General features: G+C 47.9%; 41 pseudogenes; all 41 read right to left on the bottom strand.

The window, feature by feature from the left end:
* Positions 1 to 4: 4 nt before the first annotated feature.
* On the bottom strand, positions 5 to 178 carry LOC143791998 (U2 spliceosomal RNA; annotated as a pseudogene).
* Positions 179 to 354: 176 nt separating this feature from the next.
* LOC143791748 (U2 spliceosomal RNA) lies at positions 355 to 528 on the bottom strand (annotated as a pseudogene).
* A 176-nt stretch (positions 529 to 704) lies between these two features.
* Positions 705 to 878, bottom strand: LOC143792297 (U2 spliceosomal RNA; annotated as a pseudogene).
* Positions 879 to 1,054: 176 nt separating this feature from the next.
* LOC143791391 (U2 spliceosomal RNA) lies at positions 1,055 to 1,228 on the bottom strand (annotated as a pseudogene).
* Positions 1,229 to 1,404: 176 nt separating this feature from the next.
* On the bottom strand, positions 1,405 to 1,578 carry LOC143792236 (U2 spliceosomal RNA; annotated as a pseudogene).
* A 138-nt stretch (positions 1,579 to 1,716) lies between these two features.
* LOC143792176 (U2 spliceosomal RNA) lies at positions 1,717 to 1,928 on the bottom strand (annotated as a pseudogene).
* Positions 1,929 to 2,104: 176 nt separating this feature from the next.
* LOC143792296 (U2 spliceosomal RNA) lies at positions 2,105 to 2,278 on the bottom strand (annotated as a pseudogene).
* Positions 2,279 to 2,415: 137 nt separating this feature from the next.
* Positions 2,416 to 2,627, bottom strand: LOC143792526 (U2 spliceosomal RNA; annotated as a pseudogene).
* Positions 2,628 to 2,803: 176 nt separating this feature from the next.
* On the bottom strand, positions 2,804 to 2,977 carry LOC143791944 (U2 spliceosomal RNA; annotated as a pseudogene).
* Positions 2,978 to 3,175: 198 nt separating this feature from the next.
* On the bottom strand, positions 3,176 to 3,327 carry LOC143791635 (U2 spliceosomal RNA; annotated as a pseudogene).
* Positions 3,328 to 3,503: 176 nt separating this feature from the next.
* On the bottom strand, positions 3,504 to 3,677 carry LOC143791507 (U2 spliceosomal RNA; annotated as a pseudogene).
* Positions 3,678 to 3,851: 174 nt separating this feature from the next.
* LOC143791467 (U2 spliceosomal RNA) lies at positions 3,852 to 4,025 on the bottom strand (annotated as a pseudogene).
* A 176-nt stretch (positions 4,026 to 4,201) lies between these two features.
* On the bottom strand, positions 4,202 to 4,375 carry LOC143791603 (U2 spliceosomal RNA; annotated as a pseudogene).
* A 176-nt stretch (positions 4,376 to 4,551) lies between these two features.
* Positions 4,552 to 4,725, bottom strand: LOC143791890 (U2 spliceosomal RNA; annotated as a pseudogene).
* A 198-nt stretch (positions 4,726 to 4,923) lies between these two features.
* Positions 4,924 to 5,075, bottom strand: LOC143791634 (U2 spliceosomal RNA; annotated as a pseudogene).
* Positions 5,076 to 5,251: 176 nt separating this feature from the next.
* Positions 5,252 to 5,425, bottom strand: LOC143791724 (U2 spliceosomal RNA; annotated as a pseudogene).
* Positions 5,426 to 5,601: 176 nt separating this feature from the next.
* On the bottom strand, positions 5,602 to 5,775 carry LOC143791572 (U2 spliceosomal RNA; annotated as a pseudogene).
* A 176-nt stretch (positions 5,776 to 5,951) lies between these two features.
* Positions 5,952 to 6,125, bottom strand: LOC143792295 (U2 spliceosomal RNA; annotated as a pseudogene).
* Positions 6,126 to 6,301: 176 nt separating this feature from the next.
* Positions 6,302 to 6,475, bottom strand: LOC143791815 (U2 spliceosomal RNA; annotated as a pseudogene).
* Positions 6,476 to 6,651: 176 nt separating this feature from the next.
* LOC143791874 (U2 spliceosomal RNA) lies at positions 6,652 to 6,825 on the bottom strand (annotated as a pseudogene).
* Positions 6,826 to 7,001: 176 nt separating this feature from the next.
* LOC143791747 (U2 spliceosomal RNA) lies at positions 7,002 to 7,175 on the bottom strand (annotated as a pseudogene).
* A 176-nt stretch (positions 7,176 to 7,351) lies between these two features.
* On the bottom strand, positions 7,352 to 7,525 carry LOC143792294 (U2 spliceosomal RNA; annotated as a pseudogene).
* A 176-nt stretch (positions 7,526 to 7,701) lies between these two features.
* On the bottom strand, positions 7,702 to 7,875 carry LOC143791389 (U2 spliceosomal RNA; annotated as a pseudogene).
* Positions 7,876 to 8,051: 176 nt separating this feature from the next.
* LOC143792219 (U2 spliceosomal RNA) lies at positions 8,052 to 8,225 on the bottom strand (annotated as a pseudogene).
* A 176-nt stretch (positions 8,226 to 8,401) lies between these two features.
* On the bottom strand, positions 8,402 to 8,575 carry LOC143792292 (U2 spliceosomal RNA; annotated as a pseudogene).
* A 175-nt stretch (positions 8,576 to 8,750) lies between these two features.
* LOC143792162 (U2 spliceosomal RNA) lies at positions 8,751 to 8,924 on the bottom strand (annotated as a pseudogene).
* A 138-nt stretch (positions 8,925 to 9,062) lies between these two features.
* On the bottom strand, positions 9,063 to 9,274 carry LOC143792525 (U2 spliceosomal RNA; annotated as a pseudogene).
* Positions 9,275 to 9,450: 176 nt separating this feature from the next.
* LOC143792291 (U2 spliceosomal RNA) lies at positions 9,451 to 9,624 on the bottom strand (annotated as a pseudogene).
* Positions 9,625 to 9,800: 176 nt separating this feature from the next.
* On the bottom strand, positions 9,801 to 9,971 carry LOC143792082 (U2 spliceosomal RNA; annotated as a pseudogene).
* Positions 9,972 to 10,147: 176 nt separating this feature from the next.
* Positions 10,148 to 10,321, bottom strand: LOC143791746 (U2 spliceosomal RNA; annotated as a pseudogene).
* A 176-nt stretch (positions 10,322 to 10,497) lies between these two features.
* On the bottom strand, positions 10,498 to 10,671 carry LOC143792290 (U2 spliceosomal RNA; annotated as a pseudogene).
* Positions 10,672 to 10,847: 176 nt separating this feature from the next.
* On the bottom strand, positions 10,848 to 11,021 carry LOC143791388 (U2 spliceosomal RNA; annotated as a pseudogene).
* A 175-nt stretch (positions 11,022 to 11,196) lies between these two features.
* Positions 11,197 to 11,371, bottom strand: LOC143791284 (U2 spliceosomal RNA; annotated as a pseudogene).
* Positions 11,372 to 11,547: 176 nt separating this feature from the next.
* Positions 11,548 to 11,721, bottom strand: LOC143792152 (U2 spliceosomal RNA; annotated as a pseudogene).
* A 176-nt stretch (positions 11,722 to 11,897) lies between these two features.
* Positions 11,898 to 12,071, bottom strand: LOC143792288 (U2 spliceosomal RNA; annotated as a pseudogene).
* A 176-nt stretch (positions 12,072 to 12,247) lies between these two features.
* Positions 12,248 to 12,421, bottom strand: LOC143792151 (U2 spliceosomal RNA; annotated as a pseudogene).
* Positions 12,422 to 12,559: 138 nt separating this feature from the next.
* LOC143792097 (U2 spliceosomal RNA) lies at positions 12,560 to 12,768 on the bottom strand (annotated as a pseudogene).
* A 176-nt stretch (positions 12,769 to 12,944) lies between these two features.
* LOC143791744 (U2 spliceosomal RNA) lies at positions 12,945 to 13,118 on the bottom strand (annotated as a pseudogene).
* Positions 13,119 to 13,294: 176 nt separating this feature from the next.
* On the bottom strand, positions 13,295 to 13,468 carry LOC143792287 (U2 spliceosomal RNA; annotated as a pseudogene).
* A 176-nt stretch (positions 13,469 to 13,644) lies between these two features.
* LOC143791386 (U2 spliceosomal RNA) lies at positions 13,645 to 13,818 on the bottom strand (annotated as a pseudogene).
* A 175-nt stretch (positions 13,819 to 13,993) lies between these two features.
* On the bottom strand, positions 13,994 to 14,168 carry LOC143791282 (U2 spliceosomal RNA; annotated as a pseudogene).
* Between the last annotated feature and the right edge of the window lie 16 nt (positions 14,169 to 14,184).

Genomic DNA, 14,184 nt, shown 5'->3' with positions numbered 1-14,184 from the left:
TGCATAACCACACCCTCCATCCCCGTGAAGGTTCCGTGTGACAAAGCAAGCTCCATTTCCAGCTCCCTGTTCCAAAAATCCATTTAATACATGGTCCCCAAATAGGGGACGTATCAGATATTAAACTAATAAGAACAGACACTACGCTTGATCTTGATCCATTTGGCCGAGAAGAGATGATCAGAAATGGTTTGCCACTTGGGCCGCACCAAGGCCTACAACCGACACCCACTGTTAAGACGTAGCAAAAGATTGCCGCAGGGAAGACATTTCCAGAAACTCTGGATGCTCTGTTGATGACAGTTCTGCGGTGTGCATGTGTTCAAGCTGTGCGCAACGCGTTTTGAATCTGCATAACCACACCCTCCATCCCCGTGAAGGTTCCGTGTGACAAAGCAAGCTCCATTTCCAGCTCCCTGTTCCAAAAATCCATTTAATATATGGTCCCCAAATAGGGGACGTAACAGATATTAAACTAATAAGAACAGACACTACGCTTGATCTTGAGCCATTTGGCCGAGAAGAGATGATCAGAAATGGTTTGCCACTTGGGCCGCACCAAGGCCTACAACCGACACCCACTGTGGAGACGTAGCAAAAGATTGCCGCAGGGAAGACATTTCCAGAAACTCTGGATGCTCTGTCGATGACAGTTCTGCGGTGTGCATGTGTTCAAGCTGTGCGCAACGCGTTTTGAATCTGCATAACCACACCCTCCATCCCCGTGAAGGTTCCGTGTGACAAAGCAAGCTCCATTTCCAGCTCCCTGTTCCAAAAATCCATTTAATATATGGTCCCCAAATAGGGGACGTATCAGATATTAAACTAATAAGAACAGACACTACGCTTGATCTTGAGCCATTTGGCCGAGAAGAGATGATCAGAAATGGTTTGCCACTTGGGCCGCACCAAGGCCTACAACCGACACCCACTGTGGAGACGTAGCAAAAGATTGCCGCAGGGAAGACATTTCCAGAAACTCTGGATGCTCTGTCGATGACAGTTCTGCGGTGTGCATGTGTTCAAGCTCTGCGCAACGCGTTTTGAATCTGCATAACCACACCCTCCATCCCCGTGAAGGTTCCGTGCGACAAAGCAAGCTCCATTTCCAGCTCCCTGTTCCAAAAATCCATTTAATATATGGTCCCCAAATAGGGGACGTATCAGATATTAAACTAATAAGGACAGACACTACACTTGATCTTGAGCCATTTGGCCGAGAAGAGTTGATCAGAAATGGTTTGCCACTTGGGCCGCACCAAGGCCTACAACCGACACCCACTGTGGAGACGTAGCAAAAGATTGCCGCAGGGAAGACATTTCCAGAAACTCTGGATGCTCTGTCGATGACAGTTCTGCGGTGTGCATGTGTTCAAGCTGTGCGCAACGCGTTTTGAATCTGCATAACCACACCCTCAATCCCCGTGAAGGTTCCGTGTGACAAAGCAAGCTCCATTTCCAGCTCCCTGTTCCAAAAATCCATTTAATATATGGTCCCCAAATAGGGGACGTATCAGATATTAAACTAATAAGAACAGACACTACGCTTGATCTTGAGCCATTTGGCCAAGAAGAGATGATCAGAAATATTTTGCCACTTGGGCCGCACCAAGGCCTACAACCGACACCCACTGTGGAGACGTAGCAAAAGATTGCCGCAGGGAAGACATTTCCAGAAACTCTGGATGATCTGTCGATGACAGTTCTGCGGTGTGCATGTGTTCAAGCTGTGTGAAACGCGTTTTGAATCTGCATAACCACACCCTCCACCCCCGTGATGGTTCCGTGCGACAAAGCAAGCTCCATTTCCAGCTCCCTGTTCCAAAAATCCATTTAATATATGGTCCCCAAATAGGGGACGTATCAGATATTAAACTAATAAGAACAGACACTACGCTTGATCTTGAGCCATTTGGCCGAGAAGAGATGATCAGAAATGATTTGCCACTTGGGCCGCACCAAGGCCTACAACCGACACCCACTGTGGAGACGTAGCAAAAGATTGCCGCAGGGAAGACATTTCCAGAAACTCTGGATGCTCTGTCGATGACAGTTCTGCGGTGTGCATGTGTTCAAGCTGTGCGCAACGCGTTTTGAATCTGCATAACCACACCCTCCATCCCCGTGAAGGTTCCGTGTGACAAAGCAAGCTCCATTTCCAGCTCCCTGTTCCAAAAATCCATTTAATATATGGTCCCCAAATAGGGGACGTATCAGATATTAAACTAATAAGAACAGACACTACGCTTGATCTTGAGCCATTTGGCCGAGAAGAGATGATCAGAAATGGTTTGCCACTTGGGCCGCACCAAGGCCTACAACCGACATCCACTGTGAGACGTAGCAAAAGATTGCCGCAGGGAAGACATTTCCAGAAACTCTGGATGCTCTATCGATGACAGTTCTGCGGTGTGCATGTGTTCAAGCTGTGCGAAACGCGTTTTGAATCTGCATAACCACACCCTCCACCCCCGTGATGGTTCCGTGCGACAAAGCAAGCTCCATTTCCAGCTCCCTGTTCCAAAAATCCATTTAATATATGGTCCCCAAATAGGGGACGTATCAGATATTAAACTAATAAGAACAGACACTACGCTTGATCTTGAGCCATTTGGCCGAGAAGAGATGATCAGAAATGATTTGCCACTTGGGCCGCACCAAGGCCTACAACCGACACCCACTGTGGAGACGTAGCAAAAGATTGCCGCAGGGAAGACATTTCCAGAAACTCTGGATGCTCTGTCGATGACAGTTCTGCGGTGTGCATGTGTTCAAGCTGTGCGCAACGCGTTTTGAATCTGCATAACCACACCCTCCATCCCCGTGAAGGTTCCGTGTGACAAAGCAAGCTCCATTTCCAGCTCCCTGTTCCAAAAATCCATTTAATATATGGTCCCCAAATAGGGGACGTATCAGATATTAAATTAATAAGAACAGGCACTACGCTTGATCTTGAGCCATTTGGCCGAGAAGAGATGATCAGAAATGGTTTGCCACTTGGGCCGCACCAAGGCCTACAACCGACACCCACTGTGGAGACGTAGCAAAAGATTGCCGCAGGGAAGACATTTCCAGAAACTCTGGATGCTCTGTCGACGACAGTTCTGCGGTGTGCATGTGTTCAAGCTGTGCGCAACGCGTTTTGAATCTGCATAACCACACCCTCCATCCCCGTGAAGGTTCCGTGTGACAGATCAAGCTCCATTTCCAGCTCCCTGTTCCAAAAATCCATTTAATATATGGTCCCCAAATAGGGGACGTATCAGATATTAAACTAATAAGAACAGACACTACGCTTGATCTTGAGCCATTTGGCCGAGAAGAGATGATCAGAAATGGTTTGCCACTTGGGCCGCACCAAGGCCTACAACCGACATCCACTGTGGAGATGTAGCAAAAGATCGCCGCAGGGAAGACATTTCCAGAAACTCTGGATGCTCTATCGATGACAGTTCTGCGGTGTGCATGTGTTCAAGCTGTGCGCAACGCGTTTTGAATCTGCATAACCACACCCTCCATCCCTGTGAAGGTTAAGTGTGACAAAGCAAGCTCCATTTCCAGCTCCCTGTTCCAAAAATCCATTTAATATATGGTCCCCAAATAGGGGACCAATCAGATATTAAACTAATAAGAACAGACACTACGCTTGATCTTGAGCCATTTGGCCGAGAAGAGATGATCAGAAATGGTTTGCCACGGGCCGCACCAAGGCCTACAACCGACACCCACTGTGGAGACGTAGCAAAAGATTGCCGCAGGGAAGACATTTCCAGAAACTCTGGATGCTCTGTCGATGACAGTTCTGCGGTGTGCATGTGTTCAAGCTGTGCGCAACGCGTTTTGAATCTGCATAACCACACCCTCCATCCCCATGAAGGTTCCGTGTGACAAAGCAAGCTCCATTTCCAGCTCCCTGTTCCAAAAATCCATTTAATATATGGTCCCCAAATAGGGGACGTATCAGATATTAAACTAATAAGAACAGGCACTACGCTTGATCTTGAGCCATTTGGCCGAGAAGAGATGATCAGAAATGGTTTGCCACTTGGGCCGCACCAAGACCTACAACCGACACCCACTGTGGAGATGTAGCAAAAGATTGCCGCAGGGAAGACATTTCCAGAAACTCTGGATGCTCTATCGATGACAGTTCTGCGGTGTGCATGTGTTCAAGCTGTGCGCAACGCGTTTTGAATCTGCATAACCACACCCTCCATCCCCATGAAGGTTCCGTGTGACAAAGCAAGCTCCATTTCCAGCTCCCTGTTCCAAAAATCCATTTAATATATGGTCCCCAAATAGGGGATGTATCAGATATTAAACTAATAAGAACAGGCACTACGCTTGATCTTGAGCCATTAGGCCGAGAAGAGATGATCAGAAATGGTTTGCCACTTGGGCCGCACCAAGACCTACAACCGACACCCACTGTGGAGATGTAGCAAAAGATTGCCGCAGGGAAGACATTTCCAGAAACTCTGGATGCTCTATCGATGACAGTTCTGCGGTGTGCATGTGTTCAAGCTGTGCGCAACGCGTTTTGAATCTGCATAACCACACCCTCCATCCCCATGAAGGTTCCGTGTGACAAAGCAAGCTCCATTTCCAGCTCCCTGTTCCAAAAATCCATTTAATATATGGTCCCCAAATAGGGGACGTATCAGATATTAAATTAATAAGAACAGGCACTACGCTTGATCTTGAGCCATTTGGCCGAGAAGAGATGATCAGAAATGGTTTGCCACTTGGGCCGCACCAAGGCCTACAACCGACACCCACTGTGGAGACGTAGCAAAAGATTGCCGCAGGGAATACATTTCCAGAAACTCTGGATGCTCTGTCGACGACAGTTCTGCGGTGTGCATGTGTTCAAGCTGTGCGCAACGCGTTTTGAATCTGCATAACCACACCCTCCATCCCCGTGAAGGTTCCGTGTGACAGATCAAGCTCCATTTCCAGCTCCCTGTTCCAAAAATCCATTTAATATATGGTCCCCAAATAGGGGACGTATCAGATATTAAACTAATAAGAACAGACACTACGCTTGATCTTGAGCCATTTGGCCGAGAAGAGATGATCAGAAATGGTTTGCCACTTGGGCCGCACCAAGGCCTACAACCGACATCCACTGTGGAGATGTAGCAAAAGATCGCCGCAGGGAAGACATTTCCAGAAACTCTGGATGCTCTGTCGACGACAGTTCTGCGGTGTGCATGTGTTCAAGCTGTGCGCAACGCATTTTGAATCTGCCTAACCACACCCTCCATCCCCGTGAAGGTTCCGTGTGACAAAGCAAGCTCCATTTCCAGCTCCCTGTTCCAAAAATCCATTTAATATACGGTCCCCAAATAGGGGACGCATCAGATATTAAACTAATAAGAACAGACACTACGCTTGATCTTGAGCCATTTGGCCGAGAAGAGATGATCAGAAATGGTTTGCCACTTGGGCCGCACCAAGGCCTACAACCGACATCCACTGTGGAGACGTAGCAAAAGATCGCCGCAGGGAAGACATTTCCAGAAACTCTGGATGCTCTATCGATGACAGTTCTGCGGTGTGCATGTGTTCAAGCTGTGCGCAACGCGTTTTGAATCTGCATAACCACACCCTCCATCCCCGTGAAGGTTCCGTGCGACAAAGCAAGCTCCATTTCCAGCTCCCTGTTCCAAAAATCCATTTAATATATGGTCCCCAAATAGGGGACGTATCAGATATTAAACTAATAAGAACAGACACTACACTTGATCTTGAGCCATTTGGCCGAGAAGAGTTGATCAGAAATGGTTTGCCACTTGGGCCGCACCAAGGCCTACAACCGACACCCACTGTGGAGACGTAGCAAAAGATTGCCGCAGGGAAGACATTTCCAGAAACTCTGGATGCTCTGTTGATGACAGTTCTGCGGTGTGCATGTGTTCAAGCTGTGCGCAACGCGTTTTGAATCTGCATAACCACACCCTCCATCCCCGTGAAGGTTCCGTGTGACAAAGCAAGCTCCATTTCCAGCTCCCTGTTCCAAAAATCCATTTAATATATGGTCCCCAAATAGGGGACGTATCAGATATTAAACTAATAAGAACAGACACTACGCTTGATCTTGAGCCATTTGGCCGAGAAGAGATGATCAGAAATGGTTTGCCACTTGGGCCGCACCAAGGCCTACAACCGACACCCACTGTGGAGACGTAGCAAAAGATTGCCGCAGGGAAGACATTTCCAGAAACTCTGGATGATCTGTCGATGACAGTTCTGCGGTGTGCATGTGTTCAAGCTGTGCGAAACGCATTTTGAATCTGCATAACCACACCCTCCACCCCCGTGAAGGTTCCGTGCGACAAAGCAAGCTCCATTTCCAGCTCCCTGTTCCAAAAATCCATTTAATATATGGTCCCCAAATAGGGGACGTATCAGATATTAAACTAATAAGAACAGACACTACGCTTGATCTTGAGCCATTTGGCCGAGAAGAGATGATCAGAAATGGTTTGCCACTTGGGCCGCACCAAGGCCTACAACCGACACCCACTGTGGAGACGTAGCAAAAGATTGCCGCAGGGAAGACATTTCCAGAAACTCTGGATGCTCTGTCGATGACAGTTCTGCGGTGTGCATGTGTTCAAGCTGTGCGCAACGCGTTTTGAATCTGCATAACCACACCCTCCATCCCCGTGAAGGTTCCGTGTGACAAAGCAAGCTCCATTTCCAGCTCCCTGTTCCAAAAATCCATTTAATATATGGTCCCCAAATAGGGGACGTATCAGATATTAAACTAATAAGAACAGACACTACGCTTGATCTTGATCCATTTGGCCGAGAAGAGATGATCAGAAATGGTTTGCCACTTGGGCCGCACCAAGGCCTACAACCGACACCCACTGTTAAGACGTAGCAAAAGATTGCCGCAGGGAAGACATTTCCAGAAACTCTGGATGCTCTGTTGATGACAGTTCTGCGGTGTGCATGTGTTCAAGCTGTGCGCAACGCGTTTTGAATCTGCATAACCACACCCTCCATCCCCGTGAAGGTTCCGTGTGACAAAGCAAGCTCCATTTCCAGCTCCCTGTTCCAAAAATCCATTTAATATATGGTCCCCAAATAGGGGACGTAACAGATATTAAACTAATAAGAACAGACACTACGCTTGATCTTGAGCCATTTGGCCGAGAAGAGATGATCAGAAATGGTTTGACACTTGGGCCGCACCAAGGCCTACAACCGACACCCACTGTGGAGACGTAGCAAAAGATTGCCGCAGGGAAGACATTTCCAGAAACTCTGGATGCTCTGTCGATGACAGTTCTGCGGTGTGCATGTGTTCAAGCTGTGCGCAACGCGTTTTGAATCTGCATAACCACACCCTCCATCCCCGTGAAGGTTCCGTGTGACAAAGCAAGCTCCATTTCCAGCTCCCTGTTCCAAAAATCCATTTAATATATGGTCCCCAAATAGGGGACGTATCAGATATTAAACTAATAAGAACAGACACTACGCTTGATCTTGAGCCATTTGGCCGAGAAGAGATGATCAGAAATGGTTTGCCACTTGGGCCGCACCAAGGCCTACAACCGACACCCACTGTGGAGACGTAGCAAAAGATTGCCGCAGGGAAGACATTTCCAGAAACTCTGGATGCTCTGTCGATGACAGTTCTGCGGTGTGCATGTGTTCAAGCTCTGCGCAACGCGTTTTGAATCTGCATAACCACACCCTCCATCCCCGTGAAGGTTCCGTGCGACAAAGCAAGCTCCATTTCCAGCTCCCTGTTCCAAAAATCCATTTAATATATGGTCCCCAAATAGGGGACGTATCAGATATTAAACTAATAAGGACAGACACTACACTTGATCTTGAGCCATTTGGCCGAGAAGAGTTGATCAGAAATGGTTTGCCACTTGGGCCGCACCAAGGCCTACAACCGACACCCACTGTGGAGACGTAGCAAAAGATTGCCGCAGGGAAGACATTTCCAGAAACTCTGGATGCTCTGTCGATGACAGTTCTGCGGTGTGCATGTGTTCAAGCTGTGCGCAACGCGTTTTGAATCTGCATAACCACACCCTCCATCCCCATGAAGGTTCCGTGTGACAAAGCAAGCTCCATTTCCAGCTCCCTGTTCCAAAAATCCATTTAATATATGGTCCCCAAATAGGGGACGTATCAGATATTAAACTAATAAGAACAGACACTACGCTTGATCTTGAGCCATTTGGCCGAGAAGAGATGATCAGAAATGGTTTGCCACTTGGGCCGCACCAAGGCCTACAACCGACACCCACTGTGGAGACGTAGCAAAAGATTGCCGCAGGGAAGACATTTCCAGAAACTCTGGATGCTCTGTCGATGACAGTTCTGCGGTGTGCATGTGTTCAAGCTGTGCGCAACGCGTTTTGAATCTGCATAACCACACCCTCCATCCCCGTGAAGGTTCCGTGTGACAAAGCAAGCTCCATTTCCAGCTCCCTGTTCCAAAAATCCATTTAATATATGGTCCCCAAATAGGGGACGTATCAGATATTAAACTAATAAGAACAGACACTACGCTTGATCTTGAGCCATTTGGCCGAGAAGAGATGATCAGAAATGGTTTGCCACTTGGGCCGCACCAAGGCCTACAACCGACATCCACTGTGAGACGTAGCAAAAGATTGCCGCAGGGAAGACATTTCCAGAAACTCTGGATGCTCTATCGATGACAGTTCTGCGGTGTGCATGTGTTCAAGCTGTGCGCAACGCGTTTTGAATCTGCATAACCACACCCTCCATCCCCGTGAAGGTTCCGTGCGACAAAGCAAGCTCCATTTCCAGCTCCCTGTTCCAAAAATCCATTTAATATATGGTCCCCAAATAGGGGACGTATCAGATATTAAACTAATAAGAACAGACACTACACTTGATCTTGAGCCATTTGGCCGAGAAGAGATGATCAGAAATGGTTTGCCACTTGGGCCGCACCAAGGCCTACAACCGACACCCACTGTGGAGACGTAGCAAAAGATTGCCGCAGGGAAGACATTTCCAAAAACTCTGGATGATCTGTCGATGACAGTTCTGCGGTGTGCATGTGTTCAAGCTGTGCGAAACGCGTTTTGAATCTGCATAACCACACCCTCCACCCCCGTGATGGTTCCGTGCGACAAAGCAAGCTCCATTTCCAGCTCCCTGTTCCAAAAATCCATTTAATATATGGTCCCCAAATAGGGGACGTATCAGATATTAAACTAATAAGAACAGACACTACGCTTGATCTTGAGCCATTTGGCCGAGAAGAGATGATCAGAAATGATTTGCCACTTGGGCCGCACCAAGGTCTACAACCGACACCCACTGTGGAGACGTAGCAAAAGATTGCCGCAGGGAAGACATTTCCAGAAACTCTGGATGCTCTGTCGATGACAGTTCTGCGGTGTGCATGTGTTCAAGCTGTGCGCAACGCGTTTTGAATCTGCATAACCACACCCTCCATCCCCGTGAAGGTTCCGTGTGACAAAGCAAGCTCCATTTCCAGCTCCCTGTTCCAAAAATCCATTTAATATATGGTCCCCAAATAGGGGACGTATCAGATATTAAACTAATAAGAACAGACACTACGCTTGATCTTGAGCCATTTGGCCGAGAAGAGATGATCAGAAATGGTTTGCCACTTGGGCCGCACCAAGGCCTACAACCGACACCCACTGTGGAGACGTAGCAAAAGATTGCCGCAGGGAAGACATTTCCAGAAACTCTGGATGCTCTGTCGATGACAGTTCTGCGGTGTGCATGTGTTCAAGCTGTGCGCAACGCGTTTTGAATCTGCATAACCACACCCTCCATCCCCGTGAAGGTTCCGTGTGACAAAGCAAGCTCCATTTCCAGCTCCCTGTTCCAAAAATCCATGTAATATATGGTCCCCAAATACGGGACGTATCAGATATTAAACTAATAACAGACACTACGCTTGATCTTGATCCATTTGGCCGAGAAGAGATGATCAGAAATGGTTTGCCACTTGGGCCGCACCAAGGCCTACAACCGACACCCACTGTTAAGACGTAGCAAAAGATTGCCGCAGGGAAGACATTTCCAGAAACTCTGGATGCTCTGTCGATGACAGTTCTGCGGTGTGCATGTGTTCAAGCTGTGCGCAACGCGTTTTGAATCTGCATAACCACACCCTCCATCCCCGTGAAGGTTCCGTGTGACAAAGCAAGCTCCATTTCCAGCTCCCTGTTCCAAAAATCCATTTAATATATGGTCCCCAAATAGGGGACGTAACAGATATTAAACTAATAAGAACAGACACTACGCTTGATCTTGAGCCATTTGGCCGAGAAGAGATGATCAGAAATGGTTTGACACTTGGGCCGCACCAAGGCCTACAACCGACAACCACTGTGGAGACGTAGCAAAAGATTGCCGCAGGGAAGACATTTCCAGAAACTCTGGATGCTCTGTCGATGACAGTTCTGCGGTGTGCATGTGTTCAAGCTGTGCGCAACGCGTTTTGAATCTGCATAACCACACCCTCCATCCCCGTGAAGGTTCCGTGTGACAAAGCAAGCTCCATTTCCAGCTCCCTGTTCCAAAAATCCATTTAATATATGGTCCCCAAATAGGGGACGTATCAGATATTAAACTAATAAGAACAGACACTACGCTTGATCTTGAGCCATTTGGCCGAGAAGAGATGATCAGAAATGGTTTGCCACTTGGGCCGCACCAAGGCCTACAACCGACACCCACTGTGGAGACGTAGCAAAAGATTGCCGCAGGGAAGACATTTCCAGAAACTCTGGATGCTCTGTCGATGACAGTTCTGCGGTGTGCATGTGTTCAAGCTCTGCGCAACGCGTTTTGAATCTGCATAACCACACCCTCCATCCCCGTGAAGGTTCCGTGCGACAAAGCAAGCTCCATTTCCAGCTCCCTGTTCCAAAAATCCATTTAATATATGGTCCCCAAATAGGGGACGTATCAGATATTAAACTAATAAGGACAGACACTACACTTGATCTTGAGCCATTTGGCCGAGAAGAGTTGATCAGAAATGGTTTGCCACTTGGGCCGCACCAAGGCCTACAACCGACACCCACTGTGGAGACGTAGCAAAAGATTGCCGCAGGGAAGACATTTCCAGAAACTCTGGATGATCTGTCGATGACAGTTCTGCGGTGTGCATGTGTTCAAGCTGTGCGCAACGCGTTTTGAATCTGCATAACCACACCCTCCACCCCCGTGATGGTTCCGTGCGACAAAGCAAGCTCCATTTCCAGCTCCCTGTTCCAAAAATCCATTTAATATATGGTCCCCAAATAGGGGACGTATCAGATATTAAACTAATAAGAACAGACACTACGCTTGATCTTGAGCCATTTGGCCGAGAAGAGATGATCAGAAATGATTTGCCACTTGGGCCGCACCAAGGCCTACAACCGACACCCACTGTGGAGACGTAGCAAAAGATTGCCGCAGGGAAGACATTTCCAGAAACTCTGGATGCTCTGTCGATGACAGTTCTGCGGTGTGCATGTGTTCAAGCTGTGCGCAACGCGTTTTGAATCTGCATAACCACACCCTCCACCCCCGTGAAGGTTCCGTGTGACAAAGCAAGCTCCATTTCCAGCTCCCTGTTCCAAAAATCCATTTAATATATGGTCCCCAAATAGGGGACGTATCAGATATTAAACTAATAAGAACAGACACTACGCTTGATCTTGAGCCATTTGGCCGAGAAGAGATGATCAGAAATGGTTTGCCACTTGGGCCGCACCAAGGCCTACAACCGACACCCACTGTGGAGACGTAGCAAAAGATTGCCGCAGGGAAGACATTTCCAGAAACTCTGGATGCTCTGTCGATGACAGTTCTGCGGTGTGCATGTGTTCAAGCTGTGCGCAACGCGTTTTGAATCTGCATAACCACACCCTCCATCCCCGTGAAGGTTCCGTGTGACAAAGCAAGCTCCATTTCCAGCTCCCTGTTCCAAAAATCCATTTAATATATGGTCCCCAAATAGGGGACGTATCAGATATTAAACTAATAAGAACAGACACTACGCTTGATCTTGAGCCATTTGGCCGAGAAGAGATGATCAGAAATGGTTTGCCACTTGGGCCGCACCAAGGCCTACAACCGACATCCACTGTGGAGACGTAGCAAAAGATTGCCGCAGGGAAGACATTTCCAGAAACTCTGGATGCTCTATCGATGACAGTTCTGCGGTGTGCATGTGTTCAAGCTGTGCGCAACGCGTTTTGAATCTGCATAACCACACCCTCCATCCCCGTGAAGGTTCCGTGCGACAAAGCAAGCTCCATTTCCAGCTCCCTGTTCCAAAAATCCATTTAATATATGGTCCCCAAATAGGGGACGTATCAGATATTAAACTAATAAGAACAGACACTACACTTGATCTTGAGCCATTTGGCCGAGAAGAGATGATCAGAAATGGTTTGCCACTTGGGCCGCACCAAGGCCTACAACCGACACCCACTGTGGAGACGTAGCAAAAGATTGCCGCAGGGAAGACATTTCCAAAAACTCTGGATGATCTGTCGATGACAGTTCTGCGGTGTGCATGTGTTCAAGCTGTGCGAAACGCGTTTTGAATCTGCATAACCACACCCTCCACCCCCGTGATGGTTCCGTGCGACAAAGCAAGCTCCATTTCCAGCTCCCTGTTCCAAAAATCCATGTAATATATGGTCCCCAAATACGGGACGTATCAGATATTAAACTAATAACAGACACTACGCTTGATCTTGATCCATTTGGCCGAGAAGAGATGATCAGAAATGGTTTGCCACTTGGGCCGCACCAAGGCCTACAACCGACACCCACTGTTAAGACGTAGCAAAAGATTGCCGCAGGGAAGACATTTCCAGAAACTCTGGATGCTCTGTCGATGACAGTTCTGCGGTGTGCATGTGTTCAAGCTGTGCGCAACGCGTTTTGAATCTGCATAACCACACCCTCCATCCCCGTGAAGGTTCCGTGTGACAAAGCAAGCTCCATTTCCAGCTCCCTGTTCCAAAAATCCATTTAATATATGGTCCCCAAATAGGGGACGTAACAGATATTAAACTAATAAGAACAGACACTACGCTTGATCTTGAGCCATTTGGCCGAGAAGAGATGATCAGAAATGGTTTGACACTTGGGCCGCACCAAGGCCTACAACCGACAACCACTGTGGAGACGTAGCAAAAGATTGCCGCAGGGAAGACATTTCCAGAAACTCTGGATGCTCTGTCGATGACAGTTCTGCGGTGTGCATGTGTTCAAGCTGTGCGCAACGCGTTTTGAATCTGCATAACCACACCCTCCATCCCCGTGAAGGTTCCGTGTGACAAAGCAAGCTCCATTTCCAGCTCCCTGTTCCAAAAATCCATTTAATATATGGTCCCCAAATAGGGGACGTATCAGATATTAAACTAATAAGAACAGACACTACGCTTGATCTTGAGCCATTTGGCCGAGAAGAGATGATCAGAAATGGTTTGCCACTTGGGCCGCACCAAGGCCTACAACCGACACCCACTGTGGAGACGTAGCAAAAGATTGCCGCAGGGAAGACATTTCCAGAAACTCTGGATGCTCTGTCGATGACAGTTCTGCGGTGTGCATGTGTTCAAGCTCTGCGCAACGCGTTTTGAATCTGCATAACCACACCCTCCATCCCCGTGAAGGTTCCGTGCGACAAAGCAAGCTCCATTTCCAGCTCCCTGTTCCAAAAATCCATTTAATATATGGTCCCCAAATAGGGGACGTATCAGATATTAAACTAATAAGGACAGACACTACACTTGATCTTGAGCCATTTGGCCGAGAAGAGTTGATCAGAAATGGTTTGCCACTTGGGCCGCACCAAGGCCTACAACCGACACCCACTGTGGAGACGTAGCAAAAGATTGCCGCAGGGAAGACATTTCCAGAAACTCTGGATGATCTGTCGATGACAGTTCTGCGGTGTGCATGTGTTCAAGCTGTGCGCAACGCGTTTTGAATCTGCATAACCACACCCTCCACCCCCGTGATGGTTCCGTGCGACAAAGCAAGCTCCATTTCCAGCTCCCTGTTCCAAAAATCCATTTAATATATGGTCCCCAAATAGGGGACGTATCAGATATTAAACTAATAAGAACAGACACTACGCTTGATCTTGAGCCATTTGGCCGAGAAGAGATGATCAGAAATGATTTG

Source organism: Ranitomeya variabilis, unplaced genomic scaffold (assembly GCF_051348905.1).
Source record: "Ranitomeya variabilis isolate aRanVar5 unplaced genomic scaffold, aRanVar5.hap1 Scaffold_69, whole genome shotgun sequence".
Classification (NCBI taxonomy): domain Eukaryota; kingdom Metazoa; phylum Chordata; class Amphibia; order Anura; family Dendrobatidae; genus Ranitomeya; species Ranitomeya variabilis.
Note: the sequence above shows the minus strand (reverse complement) of the source record. Positions and strands in the feature narration are given on the sequence as shown.